Genomic DNA, 15,231 nt, shown 5'->3' with positions numbered 1-15,231 from the left:
CTCACTGCAATGGAGAAATGGAGGGTTTCGGTAAAAAATAAAGTTACTCGACACTCAGCTATGCAAGAACTATAGAAAAGGCAGTGTAAGGAAGTAGCAGTTTCTTCTTCAGCATCCAGTTAGAGGTTGCAAGAGGTCTGCTTGGATGACAAGCTGAGGCTGTTAGGATTTCAACATTATGATCAGTGATAGGTTCAAAAACTTAAACCCAATCCTTAATTAGATCACTGGAGATTAAAAAAAAAAAGAAAGAAAGAGAGAGCAGGAGGGATAGAGAGAGACAGTGAAAAATTTAAGTATTCAAACATAAGGACTCCCTGATTGACATCTATAATTACATTTTGAAACCCATGCCAGAGCAGTATGTCTACTCATCTGTAGCAAGGTCTGAACATTCAGCTTGGTAACATTTAGGGATTGTATTTGGAATGTTTTACTGTGTCACTAATTGGTTTTTATTTAATAAACCTTTTCTCAAACGGCTAATCTCAGAGGAAGAAGTGTGATTTTTAAATCTTTTAACTTATTTTTTGTTTTGTCACCTAATGTTCTAATTGGATGTGTTTGATTGAATCATGCAGAACTGAATTAGGAATGGTTTAGTCATCTTGAATATTCTGTTGTAGTCCAGGAAGAGGATAAAACAGTAAAAGTTCAATTTTAACATACTTATTATTATTTTAGAAGAAAAATATTCTAAAAGTACATTGAAAACTGGTGTCCATCCACAAGTTTGTCGTTGTAGATAATGTTAAATTTTATTCCTGCTTATTCTCCCACCAGAAGTATATTTTTTTTAGGAATATATGAAATGAACTGTGACCCATTTGAATAAAATGGAGATGGGCCAGTTTTAATAAGTGGATTTTGTTCCCTTCTTTCATTTCCATGAAGACCATGAAAAATTGGACCAAAATAATTGGCTGCCTCTTTTAGCTGGATTTCTATGCCTGGAAAGGATAAATAGCACTTATGCCTGGTACTAGCACAAGGCCTGAAGCTACAAAATGAGCTCTTATATGTTTCCATTGGAGGCCAAAACCAATTTAAACATCAATGACCTCAATGGATTTTTGGATCAGACTACTTGGAAAGAAAGCATAGAATTAGTTTGGACTATCTCTGTCCAAGTTAGAGTGAGCACATTTTTCACCACTCTTTTAAATAGCAGCAAAGGGAGAATTAGGAATGAAAACAAGAGCTTTTTCAAAGATCCCACCAGTTTTAGAAAAATGCCTCGTGTTTGAAAACTCTCTTCATATAAATCCAGATTTTTATAAAACACTGACAAGTTTACTTCAAAAGTAAAAAACACCATTTAATAATAAGAGTTTAAAAATACTTCAGAAGATTCTTAATGCAATTTGTGTTCCTTTAGGACTCATGTCGTCTAAATTTTATCATCTGAAAACTGGTGACCTGCCTCAGCTAGACACTCTTTGCACACTTGTTCAAGGATTTGTGAAAATTACAGAGGTAATTCAGCCTACTGAGGTATGGTGGGCTGGTTTCCCCACAGATCATAAAGGGAACAGGAGTAAAGAATAGTTTGGATAAGATGTCTAACATTTTAAACAAATGATGTTGAGCAAAAAGAACCAAGTTCTCGATACGGACAGAAAGGCCTGCTTTAAGGTGCCAAACAGTTACAATTGAACTCCTGTCTCACGGTTGGGCTATTATAGATGAAATTGAATAATTAAATAATAATACAGGAACTTATAAAAGTTCTTGGAAATCATTTTTCAGTCTGTCCTTGTTACAGGAAAGTCTGTTATCTCAAGCCATTTCAAGGCTTTTAGTAATGTGCAGTTTATGGATTGCCTTGGGTCATGAGGATACACACCTTAAAAATAAATAGTGAGAGACAGAATTGAAGCTTACAAGCATAGGGGAAAGAGTTTCCTTCTGATCTCATTACCTATTGGCCTATCTCAATTTTGAGACTATTCTCATTTTTAGACACAGAGACAAAAGGCTTTCTTGGGAAAGTGGAAAAATTTGAACATGTGGAGAGTCCTGCCAAGAATAAACTTCTCTTTCCATCCATACCAGGATACAAGGAAGGAGAGTATCCTCCAACAATGGGTGGCTGTTTGCAAGAAACATGAATCCCTTCAACCCTCGCAATCTGTTCTAGAAGAGAACAAGTGCTCACAACACTATGCTAAGTACAGGGGCAAGGAATTCATGGGTATCATGCAGCAGAAAGCCAAAGATTTGTCTTCAATGGAACAGATCACATGATTGTGACCTCCTTAGACGTGACTTGTATGAGCAGCTGTTGATGGGAGAAAGAAACTATATCACTAAACTTAGCATAGTTGGTATTTCTCACCCTTATTTCACTTCTTATTATTATTTCTTCAAAATATTTTGTAGTGTTTCCAGGAGTAGATTTTCAGCCAAGACGAGAGAGTATCGGTCATAGTGACAAAGAGAACAAATTCTAATTAGTCTCTTGAAAGTCACAATTAATAACATCAAAGTTATAATTTCTTTTAAAATTTCAATATATCTTCATGGATGATTTAATGATGCTTGTATTCTAGCAAATTTTGTGTGAGTGTTTCTATTTGAGTTTTGATATAGTTCATAACATATCCTCTGCTAACTTCTGTCTGGGAAACTGGGATTGGTAGTGTGAATCCTGAAATATTAAGAGGTTGTTTTTTAAAAAAAAGAACAAATGAGCTTTAGACAAAAAAAGAGAGACCAAAAATACACTGAAATTAGGCATTTTATAATGACCCCCAGTCCTTGGAAAAAACCAAGTGAGGATGTATACCTAGTGAAAATATGATATAGTGAAATGATCTGCTGAAAGGTGTCCCTGCCCACAGCAGTGGGGTTGGAACTAAATGATCTTTAAGGCCCTTCCAACCTAAGCCATTCTGTGAATCTATGAATCTATGATTCTATGATAATTCTATGATGATTCTATGATTCTATGCTTCTATGATGTAATACCTTCTTTCACATTAACAGCCCCCTAGTAAATTAGTATCATCTGACCTACAAAAAAGAGCAAATAATACTCTGAAAGAGAAAGAACAGATGAAAATGGGAACATCCAGGCCAATACTACCACCATCTTTTCTGGCATTATAAACAGAGATTTCTCTAGTAAACTGAAATTAACCCCGTGACTTCACATTCACCAGGGTCTCTGGTAGAGTATTTGCAAGCCAGAGGTTTTCCACGCTGTATAACTTCCTGTCTTTGGTGGCAATGGGACACTATAGCCAGATTAGATTACATTTGCCACCCTACTGTATGTTTGTCCAGGCAACCACAGAAATGCTTTGAAACTAATGGGCAAGGACAGCTGTCTCAAAGGGTTCTGCAAAACCACGATCCAGGTATGACACTAGGATGGCTTGTTTGCACAGAAAAGTTGGCAGTTGTAGCTACTGTAAGTGAGGAGAAAACAAATGTGATTCTATTTTAGTTATGCTGGTATAATGTTCACATCAGAGAGTTCTATTTTAGAGAAAAAGTCACTCTGTTCAGCAGTAACAATACTTTGCCTCACTGGAGCAAAACTAGACCTACACCTGTTTTTCTCAAATTAGAGTGTGAAGGGATTTTCTTGCCACTTTTGTTATTTTTCTCTTTGTGAAAAAAAACCCAGAAAAATGGTTCTGCAAATTTCACCAGGAGGAATAAAAGAATGGGAGAAAAATGGATTTTGTCTGGGTTCTTGCCCTTGCATCCATACACTAAATAAAGGAATACTGAGGACAAACAGTTCTAAATCACAAGAGAAAAGCATCAAAACTAAAATAAAATCTTCTGACTGAATTGCAATGTTGCCACTTCCCATGCCCTTTCTGGAACACTTTGGAATGAAAATGTTTCATTCACTCATTCTGGGGTTTTGGTGGGGTACTTTTTTGTTTGATTGGGTTTTTTTGTGGTGAATAAAAATGACAGGAATCTGGAGGGAACATTTTTCCCTTGGTGGCCCCAGGCCAGTGGGGGTGATGGAGCAACCACAGGTAGAGAGGAGAGAGGATGTTGTGTCCCAGGTTTAATGTGCCACCACACATTAGTAGCATCCATGGTTATATGTGGACAGCACCCCTTGGATGTGCAATCACGGAGGAGGGAGAAGAGAGAAAAGCATGGAAGCCCATTTAATATCTATTGACTGGCTAATTACCCAACAGGCCAACATTCCAATGGAACATGACTTATGAAGAAGCTGTGTAGTGAATGCATTTGCTGTGGTACTCAAACTAGGGACACTCATTTGATAAGAGGGTCTGTTAAGGACGGTGTGTCTCCCTGATGACAGTTCAGTTCTGTGGGAAGCTAGAAAAGCACAAAACTGCTGCTAAGAGTAGCTCTGACAGGAATAGGTAAGTGTGGGTTGAAGCAATCATGATTCATGATTAACTTATGGGAGCTAATCAAAAATCCTGTGGGCAATCCCTGGACCCCTACTGTCTTCAAAGCCTCTCACTGCAGTCTCTCAGTATGAGGAAAGGTATTACATAAAGATGGAGAATGATTTTTAAGGGACCTGGATGAGAATTTGATGGAATGGGCTCCTGTGCAATCCTGTGGTTGGCAGTATTGTTGCCTTTCCCATGACATATTCCTGTGATGTTGGCTTGCTTGGTGAGCCTGCTTGAGCAGGTTAGGATACATCTTCAGACACAAAACCAGATCTGAATAACAAATCAAAATGATTAAGACTCATCAAAAAAATCTTGCCTTGACATGGGTAAGAGCAGAGAGATGCTGGGTGTCCTGCCCTTCTCCTCCCATGTTCCTCCTCCCCTGCTGCAGTCAGAGGCATGTGAAGGGTAGATATGGTCAGACAGAGAGGCTCCATGTGGGTCACAGTGGGAGATGCTCTTGGACTGAGCAATATTAAGGTGATACAGCAGGAAACAGGAACAGCAGCTTTAATGTAATCATAATCCATATATTTTCCTTTGCAACATGAGAATCTGATAATACTCAGTGCTTGCTGAGCTTCCCAGTTTGGCCACAGAGCACACAAGATTTATGTGAATCACTGTCAGAGGGCAAATTTAAATTGTGATAAGTAGCCTATATGTAAAAGCAGTATTTCTGCATCAAGTAATAAGGCTATGTTTCCTGGGAAAGGAGTGGTTGAAATCCATCTCTTGTCACACAGTATCACGAACAATAAATGTAATTTTAAATCCATTAAAACGCTGCCAAATACATTAAACAAAAATATACAGAGGATTTATTCACGAGAAGATTTACAGATTTCCTGAGTAGTACATCATTATCGGAACTGTCAATTTTAAAACAAAAATTGTCAAACCATCACTGAAACACCATAAAAGCTGTGACAGAAATAGATGATAACTACTAAGTTTTTAAAAATAAAACCTTCAGCAAACCCACTCTACACACAATTATCACCTTTGTTGACTACCAAGGAAACAGTAAAGTACTGAAGGATACCAAAGAGAAGTCTGATATCCAGCACAGTTAGCATCAGCACTCTCCAATTATTAAGTGTACTGTTGAAAAGCAGCTTGTTGTGCATTTAATGATGGGATCCAGAGGAGCTAACATCCAAACCAGACAAAATCCCAGCTAAAAGATGATCATTTGTTCTCACTTTGCTGTGGCTTGGATATGGACCCCTTACTGGGCTCCTGACCAGTCAGTCTCACACTTGTTAGCCTCCTTGGTTAAGCTGAGACAAAGACAAGAAGTAGTTTTGTCACAGTCTGCAGGTAATTATTAAGTAAGAAATTTCTGGCACATAGCTTTGGGTAAGCCTTTCCTACTTACAAGCTTACCAGGCTGATGCGTTCACATTCCAGGAAGCCAGTCCCATGCCTGGCTTTGATTTGAGAAAGCTAGAGTGCCATCTTTCCCTTCCACATCCTTTATGACTACTCCACCCCATTCTTTCCTGGTAGACACAAGATGATATTACAATATTGACCCACAAGTAAAGTCTCGGGTTGTTGCTCCCTGATGGTCTAGTAATTTAAGCACACCTTTCTCTTACCTCCCATATCTTGCAGGTTCTCCAGATTTAGAAGTAGACCCTCGAAGGACATCTGGCAGTTAAAAACAAACAGGCACAGAGCCCACAGAAGTGATTCTATATGTGGTTGATCTGAAATCCGATAGTATAACATCTATACTGTGTTGTGCTATTTCCCTAATGCAGTTTCTTCATCGTGCCTGTCCACTTTCTGAAGATAGGAGCCCAGGATCGTTCACTTTGACACAGCTCCTTCTTTGTACCATGTGAGATCTCTTTCCCAAGAAGCCCACTTCCTGTCTTGCTCACTAGCTGAGTCAGATCCACTTGCAACAGAAGTGTGCCTCACTTTCCTTCCCAGAAGACGGTCCCTTATCACATCTTTGCCATTACATTTTTAAGATGCTACACTAAGCACCTGTTTACAAAGAAATTCTTGTCTTGGTCCCCTGCAGGGAAGGTCTGTGCTGTTACGATCTCACTACTTCACAGGGCTTCTGCTTGGATGAAAGTCATTTACTCCATTATTCTTCATGTTAATTACATGTCCACTCTTGATAAGATTTCACTGACCGCAGATGTAAAAGATAACAGAGAAAGTAGCCAGTGTTCCATTCAAAATGAGTTTGCAGTTTCACACTTGGAAGCATAAAGAGATCTGAATAGGTGGCTTATTAACAGATCAGGAGGAGTCTTAATGAACTCCTATGGCTGAGAAATGAAGCAAGACTATCCCAGATTAAAAGGAACCCTTCATACAGGAAGAAAACTTAACCCTTTAAATTACTTAGCAGGGACCATGATTCTGTGCCTTTTGAAATCTTCATGATAAACTTGCAAGTCCTAAAACAACTCTGTCGGATCCTCTTCTCAGGTTTGTACTCAGAAGCAGGCGGGATTGATTATCAAAATGTTTCCTGGTTTAAAAACAGTAGCTTTGCTTTATGGAGGGGTATGGTGGCAGTTTCACTGCAAAAATATTTCAGAGGAACTTAGTGCTTGCACATCATGTTACATCTTGGAGAAGATCAACAAAAGAGAGACACCCATAGAGAGCTTTTCTATTAAATGACTGACCATAGTGAAAGAGAATGAAGGGACTGGTGTTGAGTCAGTATTTCTTCAAGATGTATTTGAATGTGGTCTTCATTATGGAATCTGACGAAGGCAACATTAAATTGAGTGACTTCACTGTATCCCTGGGTTGAGGATCTGGAGTTTTGAAGTCAGTGACCAAATCTGCATCAGCTTAAATAAAACCTAGTGAAAAGTTGGAGGGATTGTGACACAAAAGTGAATGGAATTACTGCAGCATAGCAAGTTCATTGTGGTTTAGATTAACGCATTAGTTTAATGCATTTTAGATAGCATTTGCTGGTGGCAAAGGACGCTGCTCTAATCAGTTCCTGTAGCTCTGCTGATGTCATTAAGCTGCGGTAATTCATTTGTCTATCATCATGCTAAGCTTTTCCCGGCTGCTGGTTTACTCTGGATTATGATCAGTTTTGCATTATTAGACTGCAAAAACTGGCCCTCTGTTTGGTTGTGCCTTTAGTCAGCTTTGTAAAATGCCGTTTTGTCACTGAATACCATGCCTTGTCAATACAATCCTTAAACTGTGGTACTCTATAGACAGATTTGAGTTGATGCCTTGAATGTCCTTAGCTGGCCTGATTATTTATTCTTGCTGGATCTGTACCCCAGACATATTCCTTTTATTTCACACAGTTACACTTACAATATTATTATTTATTAACCCTATTTTACAGATGGTGAAGAAGTGAAATTGAGGAAGCGATAATGAGCGAGACTTTGACGAACCCTGCAAACTCACTTCTGCTTTAAAAAAGAAAACTGCAGTAGATATGGTAACAGAATCAGACTCTCTCAAGCACAAACACCACCACTTGTTTATGTTATTACTCCCTTTTGCAAAGCAAAATCCCAAAAACTAAAGTAATTTTTGCAGTACAAACATAATTTAGCTTGATTTGCACGTTGTTGTCCTTTTGAAATCCTGGCAACCAGAGATAGGTGTCCTGCTTTGGCTGTGGACATCTGGTCACCCTCAAATGGAGCCAGTAATGCTAATTAATTCTAGCAGTACACAATGCCTTGTTCTGTACTGTCATAATTCACTGAAGGCAGTGAAAGCTATACCCCTCTCTGTGAGGTTGCAAGCAAGCACGTGATTGGAATATTATTCCATCTGTATTTCATGTTCTTCATTAGCCCTCATTTACTGCAAAGGAAAGTTCAATTGCTCATACTTGGGGAAAACAGCAGGTTAATTTAACTTGCTGAATAGACCTTTAACCACTAGGAAAGCTTAATAATTTCAGAAAACACCACCAGTTTTATTTTTTATTGCATATTAACTGCAAAATAGTTTAAATAAACAACTATCTTATCTTCACTTATCTTCCTAAATCTCACAAACAAACAAAAATTCAAGCCAGTACCTTTCAGTTCCAGTAAGGTTTAGCTGTTTAATAGCCTTAAGTGCCTTTGAAAATACCCTGCTTAATGGAAGAAATGTTTTAATATGAGGGGTAGCAAATACTTCACATCTGCAGAAAAGGATAGTAATTCATGAGTCCCAATTGCTTTACTTTAAGAATCTGGGGGCTAAGTGACATTTTCAGTACAAGTACCAATTATCTATGTATTCAGCTTCTTCTATCACTGGATTTATCTCCATTCCAGATTGTTGCATAACATGCTTTTAAGGGAAAATTTCAGCCAGTGGAACCCAAAGCTGGATGGCAAGGCATGTCTTAGTGAAAATATTATTTCAGTGACAAGTGTGATATACCAGATTTGGGGGGATAGGGCTGGTGACAACAGGGGGGACTCAATAAATACACCTGCAGACTTAATTCACATGCACACCAGACCATATCTTTAAAGCAAATTTACTGGATTTCTACATTTTCCTGTTGGATATCACCAGGTATTGTGATGGCAGCAGCAAGGGAAGGTGGAGTAATAACTCAACAGTAATTTCCCTAGTGCCTGTAAATAACAAACATTGTTAGCAAATGAGTGATGGAGGTCAATGGGCCATAGAGTCATTAGATGGTTTAATGATATGCTGCAGGTTATCTCAGGGCACCGGTGCTCTAATGACATTCTCAGCCTTCCCCGCAGCAAATAACCTCTGCAACCCGAGATGAGCAGTTGCGTTCTGCAACACATACAGTATCAAATGACCCCAGCAAGAAAATTTCTCTTCTGTTTGACGTTTAATGCACAAGTATCCGTCAAAATCTGTCCTGGGAAGAGCGCTGTCCTACTTAAATCTGGTTTTGCTAACTGAGAAGCTATTAAAGGACAGCACCCAAAAGTCCTCAGACCTGTGGCTAGAAGGGTAATATCTGAAGAAGAATGCCTAGCAGGAAGTCTCTTGCTTTGCTTTCCTGGCTGTTGCTTGGTCTTTGCAAAGGCATAGTCCAGTGAGTAAAAGTATGAACAATATGGTCTGGTTTGTGCTGGAGGTCATAGTAAAAGGTCATAGCAGACCAAATAACCTCAGTCTTTGAATTTGTGAGAACTGCTGGATCACTTGTCAATGGGAGGTTTAGGAGTACGATGGTAATTCAAGTTATCTTGATTTGGCATCAGCAACATTAAGTGTAGAAGGGTAAAGAAACTTCAGTGTTACCCCAGAGGTGGCTGTTCAGACTCTCAATCACTGAGAATGGTATAAGGTAAAACTAGAGATGGAAGACCATGTAAAACCAAGGCATGAATGACATTTTTTCAAAGAAAGAATAAGGCATCACAGACTTGGAGTTTCTCAGAAAAGACACTATAAATGAAACAGAAAATATTTACCTGAGCTTTTCCATGACAAGGAGTTTAAATGTAGACAGTATATCTATTATTTAATTGTTTTAAAATTTAATAATTAATTGTTTCATAAAACAATGTTTCTTAAGCATGAACAAGTTTGTAATTTTAAAGCAAAAAAACGCAGTAGAAAAAGTGTCTGATACCACAAGGGAGATGAGGAGTAGAGGCTGGAAAACTGCTGCAAGAGTTCCAAGAACCCCCTTTCTCTTGCGAAGGGAAGGCTACTCAGCGAGGTCATGAGCTGGGAGTCACTTCCTTCATCTGGCTTGTTACTCTGTTATGATTTGTTAGTGTGTCAGCTTTTAATCTGGTGATCACTTAATGTATGATTGCAGCGGTATGAGTTCCTAGCTAGTATCTCTGCCTCACCACCCAAATGCAGTATGTATATATAGCAAGGAAAATTAATAAACTGAAGTAGTTGTTACCGTCCTAAATTTATGATCTCTTAATGTAAGACTATAAAACTTTTTAAAATACAACTGAGTCAAAGTCTTAAAATGAAGAAGCAATATTCTGATGATGAAATACAGTCTTTTTTTCCTCTTCAGAACATAAAGGTACCATGAAATTTCCTGAGCTCTGTTTACTGGGAGAGCCTAACAGTGGGCATTTTCTACAGTAATACCCTCTGTTACCACCACCCTGATGAACAACTATGTGAGAAATAATGGACAAAGTTGCAACACAGGTCATCTATTTTTGATAAATGTTATTTTAGAACATCGCTGGGAACGCCTGTGTGCAATTTGCGTGACTTTCTGGGAGGAGGAATTGGGAAAGGAATGTGCACACACAACGTTTTAGAGCTGGTGAGACAAATATAAAAAGGACAAAAACCTGAAGTGAAAATCAACATAAACTGTGGAGCAGATTTGTGCATTTATCAGGCTTCTAAATGGGCAGGACTTTCAAGGGGGTCAACAGCTCCCATTTAGAATAGTTGAACCACTTCCCTTTGGGTCAGATAATGTGATTCAGTCCTTGAAGGTCTCACTGGATTCATTCAATTTCAAGTCTTTAAAAATTTCCTGAAGACCGCCAGTAAAACTTAGCTTGCTTTTTTTTAATGGCACCAAAAACTGACAGACCAGCCTATCCTGGGTGCTGCTGTGTCTATGTGAGACTTTGGCTTCCTCAGTTAAATTTCACTGACATCAATCAAAGTGTACAAAAGCTATCAGAGCAAAATAGACAAATAGATATGGACGAAGAGCACAATCACCGGAGTCTTGTTTTCACAGGCTGACAGGCTACAGAGTTGAAGTCAGGCATCTGGAAGCTAAAAAGTCACATAACCTCCTTACAGGGAAAAACAAGGTCTTCAGGACTGTAGTTGATAAATATAACTAGATTTTCTACTATTTTTCTTAGCTATTCTGAAGTTTTAGAACGCAGCACACAGGGGCACTCTATTCACCACTGAAAATCAGGGGCCTCCAAGCCACAAAGGACCTTTCCAAGGTTCATTTTTTAAACACACGACTGATTTGGGACATCATGAAAGCCCTGGGGTCTTGGGTCTTTCAGGATTAATCCAATTACTTGAAAAACAGCTAGGTGCAGATGAGAATGTGACTTCTAAAATAAAACATACATCATGTTTGTGGGTATGCACTGTCTATCTCTCACAAGTGAAATTTCATCCTACTAAAACTAATGACAGCCATCAAAGAGTTGGTGTCAACAAAATGTTAATATACTGAAAGCAGGTTGCCAGCACATAAAATAAGGGCTTAAGGCCACATAGCCTGCAAGGTTTAGACAACTCTGCATGGGAAGTGGAGCTTCCATGTCAGAATATGAGCAGGGAAGACACTTAGACATACCAGTCAAAACACCTAGATCTCAGACCCAGGACCAGCCTTCTGCAGCAAGATTTTTTTTCCCACTGTGATGCCGACAGACATCATCAAGCTCCCTTTCACCTCTCCCCTCATAGACCTTTACTCTGACTTGTTTTTCTGTGTAGATAATATAAATCTTTCAGAGGCTTCCAGAGCCATGCCAGAGCTCCACAGAGCGGGACTGTGCCCCTAACAGTGCTGCTCATTTAACACCTCTGAGGAGTCAGAGGGGCCTGAGCTACAGCCAGTGTACACCACAACAGAACAGAGTGCAAGTGGATGTTTCTTTCTTTGAGAACCTGTGCACAGCCCTAATTGTGTGGAACAGCCTTAGTGTTAATGAAGTCCAAATCCCAAACTTTACCCAGAAATACTCCTGGGACTATCCAGTCCCAGGAATGAAAGGCAGAAGAAAAGCTTGACAGGAGGTAGAGGCTTGGCAAAACCCCACAAGTTTATCCTTATCATGTTGCCTCCCTACAAAGCTGAGATTTATCATATCTACAGACCTTTAGTTTGTTCCACTATATTACCTTGAAGTACCTGTTTTTAAGTGCTAGAATTTCCCTCTTTCCTCCCTCCCCCATTTGTCACTATCTAAGGATGAGGCACCAAGTGCAAGATTTGCTTCAGAAAGGCAGATTCACATGGTGTACTCTGGGGTTTGATGCTTCCCAGGACACAGAGTGAAATCCATTGAAACAGCCAGGGCTCAGTAAGAACAGACACAAGAGGGTTTTGTTTCTGGAGTATGATGATAGCTGTCATTGTGAGTGGAAAGGAGGGCAACGCAGTATGAATGACACATGTATGAGGCAGTAAACAGAATAGTGCCGACTGTGGATGTTTCTGCTAATTTGGATGGGATTGGCTACAATAATTTACTGTCTTGCCCTGGAATTCACTGGGTTATTTTTTTTAATTGAAACTTTCTTAGCTGCAGGGCTTAATTAACTGGGATTTTATTTGGGGCAGGGGGGAAGGGGGAGATGGAGGAGGAGTATGAGGAGTTGTCTTAAATGGGAGTAATTCCCTTTAAAATCTGTCTTACTCTGCAGCAATCACTCACATAATTATGTATGATACATTCTGGTGTAACTCAACCTTTGGTCTGCTCTACACAGGGGAAATTAACCAGCAGAGCTGTTCTGTAATAACTTCCATTATTGCTATTTTGGTATAATTTAACTATTCTGGAATAACTCCCCAGTGCAGACATTCAGCTCCAGAATAAAAGCAATTTTATTCTAGAGTAATCACTCTGCTTCCAGGAGGGAATAATCATTCTAGAATAAAGTCACTTTTATTTCAGAATCAAATATGCAGGGAGTTACTTGGGCATAGCTCCCCAACAAAGTTATTGTGGTGCCAGTTAATTTCCTCATGTATGCAGAAATGTTAGTATCCTTCAGCAATGATGAGTCTTGTTGTATTTGTCTGTGTTTGTATGCTAATCTGCATAAAATTAAGCACTAAAATCTAGTGGAGAATGTGTTAAGCTGTGTGAATTTTCTTTTTTACCTTGTCACACACAGACAGTTCAAGATTTTGTAATAAACACATATCTAAACTGAAGAAAAGAAAGAATGTTGGAATACTTTCCTCTGCATAAATTGTATGATATGTCAGTGTAATCTGAAATTTATTTCCAACAGTTTGCAAAAATAGTCAAACAAAAAACAAGTATACATGCACACATAAAACTATTTTGAGTTTCAGAATTGACTTGGTAAACATGTAAAATGACTGCAAAGGCAATCTTAAAGCAATTATATGGAACAGATCCTCCTGGAAGCTGTGCTAAGGCACACGGAGGATGGGGAGGTGATTTGAGACAGCCAGCACAGCTTCACCAAGGGCAAGTCCTGCCTGACCAAACCCCTGGTCTTCTGTGATGGAGTGACTCAGCAATGGACAAAGGAAGAGCTACAGATGCCATCTCTCTGGACTTCTGTAAAGCCTTTAATACTGTCCTGCATGTCATCCTCCTCTCTAAATTGTGGATATATGGTTTTGGTGGGTGGACTCTATGATGGATAAGGAGCTGGATAGATGTTTGCATCTGGAGAGCAGTCAATACCTCAACATCCAGAGGGAGATCAGTAATGGATGCTGTCCCTCAAGGGTCTGTATTGGTACCAGTACTGTTTAATATCTTAATATCTGTTTAATCTCTTAATATCTGATTCTAGTTCAGACTACAAAGAGTCAGCAGAAGTTTGGAGACACTTGCCTAGCTGGTTAGCCAGAGACTTCCTCTGAACCACTTTGATATTGAAAGAAATGGTCTCATTGCATCTCAGTCAAATCCTAACTCTGAGACAAGATGCAAATTAATTAGCATTTAATGAGAATTTTTCAGTTCCCATAGTTTCAGTTATGGGAAAATGCACATAAAAGCAAGCAAACAAACAACAATTTAACTTAACCTTTAACAAATTTTTGTTTATAAATACAAAAATTAAATATAAAAAAATTTTAAAACTATAGGACATCTGTTATGTATAAACAATGCTGTTGTTGTTTCAATTCAGATCAAAAAGTGAAGTTGGTAAACTGGTATTTATTTGAGGTTAGGAATGTTCTTTCACAGTTATTCTGCTGTCTGTGAAAATCATCTATTTTGAGTAGGATCCTGACAGTTTCTGAGCTTCTTCTGTCAGGCATTCAGCACCTGTCAGAAGCAAGCTCTTAGGTACTTCTTTTTAATACACAAATTTATATATACTCTATGTTAAGGGAGTTGGCAGATAGACAGACTGGTATGTATTTTGAAGAAATAGCAAATTGTTCTTCCACAGTGTAGTTATAGGGTGCTTTCATGGTCATTAAAGCCTATTTTAACTTTATCCAATAATTTTCTTCTATTTGTATTGGAAAATCTTAGGCTGAAAATCGTACCAATCATGCTGAAAAGGAATAAGGACATCTCTGCAAAGTCTGAGAAAGGATATTTAGGATTATTCTGGATTTATGGTAATAAATTTTGCCAGGATTTTAACCATCTGTTCTTCAGTTACTTCACATTTTCAGTACTATCACCTTGGGATCAGGTGGCTGTATTCAGAATGCAGAGTTTATATTTAAATTAATTAAAGACTTGAATTGGATTAGTTGGGGATCTTTTGGGGAAGTTGCTAATGATTTCAGGGGCAAAATGTCCAGCTATATGTATGATGTCCACCCTGTTTTTAAGTTTGTCAAGACAGAGTACACTATTGTCACATGACGATTTAAGTTGATTTGAAACACAACCAAGTCTTGGTCTCCAGATCTAATCTAGAGTGTATCTTCTGCACATCTCTCATTCTGTAATTAATTCAAAGTCCATCTCAAAATGTTCCACCTGGAAAACATGAGATATTAAGTTGATAAAAAAATCAACACTTTACAAAACAAGGAGATTTCCTATGGATAATCAGCACAGTTACAGGGGTAAGGAAGAAAGTATGCATATGCATATTAAAAAACTAATTACATTCTAATCCATTTCATTCAGAGTTGTTTTCATTTGACAGATGGAGAGAATTTTGCAAGCAG

At 38.6% G+C, this 15,231-nt stretch overlaps 1 long non-coding RNA gene across 1 annotated transcript in view; it reads left to right on the top strand.

Moving 5' to 3' along the window:
* The window catches only part of LOC116444533, a 48,221-nt gene extending 32,990 nt beyond the window's left edge, over positions 1-15,231 (top strand). Inside the window, exon 4 of the long non-coding RNA XR_004240371.1 lies at positions 7,759-15,231. This is a non-coding gene — a long non-coding RNA (uncharacterized LOC116444533). The remainder of the gene's footprint in view (positions 1-7,758) is intronic.

This window comes from Corvus moneduloides, chromosome 5 (genome assembly GCF_009650955.1).
Source record: "Corvus moneduloides isolate bCorMon1 chromosome 5, bCorMon1.pri, whole genome shotgun sequence".
Classification (NCBI taxonomy): domain Eukaryota; kingdom Metazoa; phylum Chordata; class Aves; order Passeriformes; family Corvidae; genus Corvus; species Corvus moneduloides.
This window is presented reverse-complemented; position numbering and strand designations above follow the sequence as displayed.